Source organism: Myotis brandtii, unplaced genomic scaffold, assembly GCF_000412655.1.
Source record: "Myotis brandtii unplaced genomic scaffold, ASM41265v1 scaffold219, whole genome shotgun sequence".
NCBI lineage: Eukaryota > Metazoa > Chordata > Mammalia > Chiroptera > Vespertilionidae > Myotis > Myotis brandtii.
Window position 1 is genome coordinate 277,198 of NW_005358217.1, and position 7,894 is coordinate 285,091.

Below are 7,894 nucleotides of genomic sequence, written 5' to 3' on the forward strand. Positions count from 1 at the left end.
AGCCGGTGTAGTGACGCCAGTTAACTTTGCTGGGGAGTCCAAATTGGAATGAATGTACTGCAGCTGGTGGTGCTGGTCAGGTTAAGCTCCCGGAAGATGTTTTGTAAGAAGAGTGGGCAAGCATATTCTCCCAGTAGAGTTCTGATCACTGAGAATGATGTGAAGGCCTCCAGAAGTCTCATATTTTATATGACCGAGCAGGAGAAGAGCACTACAACTGCATCTCTGCTCTTCATAAATTGATGCAGGGTTCAGACCCGAGCGCCTCCTTCTACTGGCTGGCACACATGCTCGAAAGAGGAGAGGACCCGCTGTATGTGGCAAAGAGGCTGATGAGGTTTGCCAGTGAAGACATAGGTCTGGCAGACCCATCCACATTAGCACAAGCACTGGCCACCTACAAGGACTGTCACTTCAGAGGCATGCCCGAATGTGAGGTGCTTTTGGCCCAGTGTGTAGTCTATTTTGCCAGAACCTCAAAGTCTATTGAGGTGTACAGCACCTACAACAACATCAAAGCCTGCCCGAGGACCCACCAGGGGCCTCTGCCCCCATCCCACTGCACCTGAAGAACTCGCCAACCCGGCTCATGAAGGACATGGGCTATGGCAAGGGCTGCAAATAATGTTGCAGAAGACCAAAGAAATACCAAGCACACTTCCTAGAGAAAGGGAGGGACCCCATTTATTTATTTATTTTTATATTTTAATATATACTTTATTGATTTTTTTTACAGAGAGGAAGGGAGGGGGATAGAGAGTTAGAAATATCGATGAGAGAGAAACATCCATCAGCTGCCTCCTGCACACCCCCTACTGGGGATGTGCTTGCAACCAAGGTACATGCCCTTGACCGGAATCAAACCTGGGACCCTTCAGTCCGCAGGCCGACACTGTATCCACTGAGCCAAGCTGGTCAGGGCAGGTCCCCGTTTATTAACACTAGTGGATGCTTCCTAGAGAAAGGGAGGAACCCCGTTTATTAACACTAGTGGACTCTGGGAATAATTTCCAAATCAGAGTGAGTAACACGCAGAGGGCTTCACTTTTCATAACCTTCTGGGGTCTTTGTCTTGCCAATAGATATGGTTCCTCCCTCTTTTGTGGGCTTACAGGAAGGCCCCCAAGTGTTGGGGGTCCCCAGTCCATATCCGATAATCTGTCCTGGGGCCAGCCATAATGACCTCCCCCTCGCCCCCAGAGCAGTGCATTGTTCACAGTTTTTATGGCCTGACACGCCTTGCAAGACCAGTTTCCTCCTCAATACAACCCCATGTACAGCGAGCCTGTGGACCAGGAATACCTGCCTGAAAAATGGAGAGTTGTGGATTTCTTCAAGCAGAGGAGATGCTGACTTTTTGAGGCTCTGACAGCAGAAGGATGTTACTTTCTTTTCTTTCTTCCTCTTCTTCTTCTTCTTTTTTTTTTAAAATAGGAATGGCCAGAAAGAGAGTAAATGGATTGTGAAGTTGGTTTCCTGGTAAAAGTTAAAACAGCCCAACTTTTTGTGCCAGAAATTTGAGATTTCGTAAGTGGAGGCACTGCTACTTCAGCTAAATGTGTAATGTTGAATTGCGTTCATTTGTACTCTACAATTGTTATGCGTTTGGAAGTGTCTGGCAGCTTTGTGCAATGAATCAATGTTATAAGGAATTATTTATTTTGTCATAGTATTTAAATCATAATGTCATTTCAGAATTCAGTTCTGTAGGATTTTTTTTCCCTTAATGTATATTCTGGGTAGTTTTAATTGGTAAAAAAAAAAATGTAATTGTGATTTAATACTGCATAGTGTTCTGGGGTATTTTTTAATATGTAAATGTCTTATGAGCCAATAAAACTATTTCAAAAAAAAAACTTTGCTGGGGAGGCCAGTGGGGCTCCAGCGTGTTTGGGGGCAGCCTGTTTATGCCGGGACCTGGGTGCGCGGCCTCACACACGCTGTGGGCATGTGCTGGGAGCCTGGTGCAGGCATCATATGGACATTTGTGCGTGAAAACGTGTGCACACACCTTTGTGTGCATAAATACATCTGTTTCTCAGAAGCGTACCTGGAAAGGTGCTTTATCTGTAATAGGCAGTTTTCAAAATGTAATCCAGAGCAAGGGATCTGTAGTGAAAACACGCACACAAGAAAAGGTTTTTTTTACTAAACACAAAGCTGTAATTGAAGTTTTTATGCCCAAATGTACTGTGAATCAAACATATGGTGATATTTATCGTCTGGTGGGTCTGTTTGAAAGGTTTGTTCAATCAGTTCTCATTTTACAAAAATAAAATAATTTAACTAAGTGATCACCAATATATACTTCTAAGGCAAAGTAGTTTAACCACTTTGTGTACCTTTTGCACGTGTGTAGCACATCAAGGCTGTTTATAAAGTATAACTTGGGAGGAGAAACCAAGATGGCGGCATAGGTAAACACCGGAGATTGCTGCCTTGCACAACCACTTCAAAAATACAACTAAAAGACATAACGGACATCATCCAGAACCACAGGAAGGCTGGCTGAGTGGAATTTCTACAACTAGAAGGAAAGAGAAAAGCATAGCGAGACTCAGAGAAGGTGTGGTGCTGAAGTAAATACAAAGGTGCGGAGGGGTATGTGGAGAGGGCTGGCAGCTGAGGACACGATTGTCTTTTTTAATCAGGAGGGAGTCTCAGGCTCTGAGCTCCAGTTCCGGGTGAGTCTCTGGGGACCCAGACTCATACGGGAGAAACGGGACTGTCTGGCATTGGTCGGAACTTGAGGGCAGCTTTCTCTCAGAGGCACTTGCGGCGATTGCCAGGACCTCTGAAGGCAGGACTGAGAGCAGCCATACTGCTGGCTCGCTCGGCCCGCCCTTTTGATCCCCTGAGACCCCGCCCCACCCAAGCCATACGCAGAGGCTTTTGCATGTGAAAGGCCCGGCCCTTTGTAATCTGAAAATAACTTAACAAACAGCAGCTGCCCCAAGGCCCCAGGGCAACTTGCATTGGACAAAAATCCAACCGTTTTTGATGAAAAATCTCAGAAAAAATGGGAATAGAGGGATCAAATCTCAACATAATAAAGGCTATATATGACAAACCTACAGCCAACATTATACTCAATGGGCAAAAATTAAAACCATTTCCCCTAAGAACAGGAATAAGACAGGAATGTCCACTTTTACCACTCCTATTCAATATAGTACTGGAAGTCCTAGCCACAGTGATCAGACAAGAAGAAGAAATAAAGGCATCCAAATTGGAAAGGAGGAAGTAAAACTGTCATTATTTGCAGATGACATGATATTGTACATAGAAAATCCTAAAGACTTCACCAAAACACTACTATATTTAATAAATGAATTTGGCAATGTAGCAGGATATAAAATTAACACCCAGAAATCGATGGAATTTTTGTACACAAATAATGAGCTCTCAGAAAGAGAAACTAAACAATCAATTCTATTTACCATTGTAACAAAAAAATAAAGATACTTTGGAATAAACTTAACTGAGGAGGTAAAATACTTGTACTCAGAAAACTATAGGACAATGATAAAAGAGATAGAGGAAGATATAAACAAGTGAAAAAATATACCATGTTCATAGATTGATGAAATAACATCATTAAAATATCCATACTACCCAAAGCAATCTATAGATTCAATGCACTCCCCATTAAAACACCAACAGCATATTTCACAGATCTGAAACAAATACTTCAAAAATTTTCATAGAACCAAAAAAGACCCAGAATAATCACAACAATCTTGAGAAAGAGGAACAAAGTTGGAGGGATCACAATCCCAGATAACAAGTTATACTACAAAACCATTGTAATCAACACAGCCTGGTACTGGCACACGAACAGGCATGTAGACCAGTGGAACAGCACACAGAACCCAGAAATTGGCCCAGGACATTATGCTCAATTAATATTTGACAATGGAGGCAAGAACATAAAATGGAGCCAAGATTGTCTTTTCAATAAATAGTGTTGGGAAAATTGGACAGATACATGCAAAAAAATGAAACTAGACCACCAACTTACACCATCCACAAGTATAAACTCAAAACGGATAAAAACCTTAAATGTATGTTGTAAAACCATAAAAATCCTAGAAGAAACCATAGGTTGCATAACCTCAGACATCTCTCATAGCAATCTCTTTGTGGCTACATCTTTTAGGGCAAGGGAAACTAAGGAGAAAACAAATGGGACCTACATAAAAATAAAAAGCTTCTGCACAGCAAAAGAAATTATCAGAAAAATGAAAAGGGAGCCCACTGTATGGGAGAACATATTTGGCAATGATACATCTGATAAAAGGTCAATATCTAAAATATGTAAAGCACTCATAGAACTCAACAAAAGGAAGACAATCCAATTTAAAAGTGGGCAAAGGGATGAACAGCATAGGGGAGGGAGGCACCAACATGAAGTTCGAGTACGATCAGTGTTTTAATTGCTGGTTTTCCGAGAAGTTCCTCAAGGGGGACAGCTCTGGGGTCCTGTGCACTGACCTAGTGTGGCCAGAAAGTAAAAAAGGAGAAGGAGATTCCCATGGAAGGACTGGAGTTCATGGGCCATGGCAGAGAAAATCCTGAAAGCTCTTCTTGACCTTGACAGTCACCTTGAAAACAGACTCCTCAAATCAGGAAATTGAGGCCTCTGGTTTGTCAAGGCTGTGAAGATAGCCATTAATTTCATGAGGATGTATTTTCCTTGTAGATGTTTTCCTCTCATTTGTAAAAGATGATGAACCATCACTTTTTACTTTGGGATGATTTCTCACTTGCTCTGACATCTTGTAGGAACTCGCTGTGCTAAAACTGAATGATTTCTTGGGATTATTGTGGCAATACTTCATCTAGGATCAGCTTTAAATATATCTTGTATCTAAAGACTGATAAACTTGTGAGGATAATCATGGTTGCCTGACTGATTGAGTTATGCCTCAAAGGACATTAGATATACTGTACTGGGGTCATTGTTCATGGAAGCAACTGGTTAGGACCTCTTTTCTCTCAGGGAGCTAATGCTCTGAAAAGGGATCCCAGCACAACTATTTCAATCAATGCTTGGGAACAGTTTTATTTTTATATAGTAACTTAACTGTTAAGATTGCTCAACGGTGGACTGGGTTAGCCAGGAGAAAGCTTTTAACAGTTCCCTGCCTTAACAAGAGGCATCAAATCTCAGATTAAGATGTGTAAGCTTCAAAAATGTTAGAGCAAACACCATTTCAGAGTTCATAGGGTAGTCCAGTCATTAAGATCCTTAGAGTAAGTTATGGAGGAAGATCCTAAATTGCAAAGATTTGCTGCTATGGCCAGCTTTCAACCTAAGTCAATGAATTAACTCAACCTGTATATCATGAAAGTGCCAAAATACTGTTAGCGGAGAAAGGAATTTGCTTTATTTTCCTTATTTACCCACCCTGCCCTATAATATCTGTAATCATTAAGATGGAATAAATTTTAACATTTAGTTTTTTTTAAAAATTGAGCAATTCAGTAAAATAAAACAGATGCAGCAATTAATTATATTTTTAATGGGGATGGAAAGAGCAACATAAAATGTAGATGAGTTCCATTGTGTGGTATCTCAGTAATATAGAAACTAAGAAACATTCAGATTAAGCATTAATCATTCATGGGGCAATAAATTTTTATTAAGGCAAGTACAGAATCCCACATGGGTTATGACACCATCATATTCATTAATGCAAATAGTCTGAGAGGAACCGTTTGGAACATTTTGGTTGACAGCAGTGGTGGACAGCCCTGGAGACACCTGGTTAAACATCCTATAATTTTTATCCTGCTGTGCCTCAATGGGCAAGAATCCATGTTTAACAGTCTTTGGCATGATGGTGTGTGTGAGAGGAATTTATTGTGCATATTATTTCTTTGAAAAATCCGTATAACACACTGTGCTTTCTCCTTGGGAAATGAGATGTTCTCACTTTGCACATTTCCCTGATATGTGCTCCTTCAATGTTGTATTGAAAATATATATTCTTATTGTACAAAGTATTACATATATGTCCCCTTTATCTCCCATTGACCCCCACCAGCCTGCTCCTGCCGCCTGCCCCAGGCCCTCACTGGCCCATTGTCTGTGGCCATGGGCCATGCACATACGCATACAAAGTTCTTGGTTGATTACTTCCCACTCACCAACCCTCCCTCCCCCCCATTTCCCTGCAAGATTCCACATCCTGTTCAATACTTCCAGGTGTCTGGATCCACTCCATTCATCAGTTTATTTTGTTAATTAGATCCCACATATCAGTGAGATCATGTGATACTTGTCTTTATTTGCATGACTAATTCCACTTGGCATAATACTCTCCAGGTCCCAACATGCTGTCTCAAAGGGTAAGATATTCTTCTTTTTTACTGCTGCATAGTATTTTATCCACTCATCTACTGATGGGCACTTGGGCTGTTTCCAGATCTTAGCTATTGTAAATTGTGCAGCTATGGACATAGGTGTGCATATATTCTATCAAATTGTTGTTTCAGGTTTCTTAGGATATATTCTTAGAAGTGGGATCACGGGTTCAAATGGCAGTTCCATATTTAATTTTTTGAGGAAACTCCATATTATTTTTCATAATGGCTGCACCAGTCTGCATTCCCATCAGCAGTGTACTAGGGTTCCCTTTTCTCCACAACCTTGCCAGCACTTGTCATTTATAGATTTGTTGATGGTAACCATTCTGACAGGTGTGAGATGATACCTCATTGTCCTTTTAATTTGCATCTCTCTGATTATCATTGACTTTGAGCATTTTCCCCTATGTCTCTTGGCCGTCTGTATGTCCATTTTGGAGAAGTGTCTATTTGGCTCTTTACCAATTTTTTCATTGGATTCTTTGTCTTTTGTTAAGTTGTATGAGTTCCTTATATATTTTGGATATTAACTCTTTATCAGATGTATCATTGCCAAATATGTTCTCCCATACAGGGGGCCCCATTTTCATTTTGTTGATGGTTTCTTTTTCTGTACAGAAGCTTTTTATTTTGATGTAGTCCATTTCTTTATTTTCTTCTTAGTTTCCTTTGCCCTAGGAGATGTATCCAGAAACATTGCTATGGGAGATGTCTGAGATTTTGCTGCCTATGGTTTCTTCTAGGGTTGCTATGGATTCCTGACTTTCATTTAAGTTTTTTATCCATTTTGAGTTTATTCTTGGGAATGGTGTAAGTTGGTGGTCTACTGTCATTTTTTGGCATGTATCTGTCCAATTTTCCCAATACAATTTATTGAAGAGACTCTTTTGACTCAATTGCATGTTCTTGCCTCCTTTATCAATTATTAATTGAGTGTAATGGCTTGGGTCTATTTCTGGTGTCTCTGTTCTGTTCCGCTAATCTATATGCCTGTTCTTGTGCCAGTACCAGGCTGTTTTGAGTACAGTGGCTTTGTTCTATAACTTGATATCTGGTATTGTGATTCCTCCAACTTTAACGTTCTTTCTCAAGATTGCTGCAGCTATTAAGGGTATTTTTTGGTTCCACATAAATTTTTGGACTATTTGTTCTAGATCTGAGAAATATACTGTTGATATTTTAATATGGATTGCATTGAATCTGTAGATTGCTTTGGGTAATACGGACACTTTAGTGATGTTGATTCTACTAATCCATGAACATGGTATATTCTTCCACTTGTTTATATCGACTTATAACTCTTTTTTTCAACGTTCTGTAGTTTTCTGTACACAAGCCTTCTACCTCCTTGGTTAAGTTTATTCCTAAGTATCTTAATTTTTGTTGCAATGGTAAATTGGATTGTTCGTTGAGTTTCTGTTTCTGAGAATTAATTATTGGTGTATAAAAAAAACATCGATTTTTGGTTGTTGATTTTGCATCCTGCTAAATCGCCAAATTCATTTATTAAGTCTAGTAGTTT

The 7,894-nt window shown here is 40.1% G+C and overlaps 1 pseudogene; it reads left to right on the plus strand.

Moving 5' to 3' along the window:
• The first annotated feature begins 4,377 nt into the window (after positions 1-4,377).
• On the plus strand, positions 4,378-4,617 carry LOC102246328 (annotated as a pseudogene).
• Positions 4,618-7,894: the final 3,277 nt, after the last annotated feature.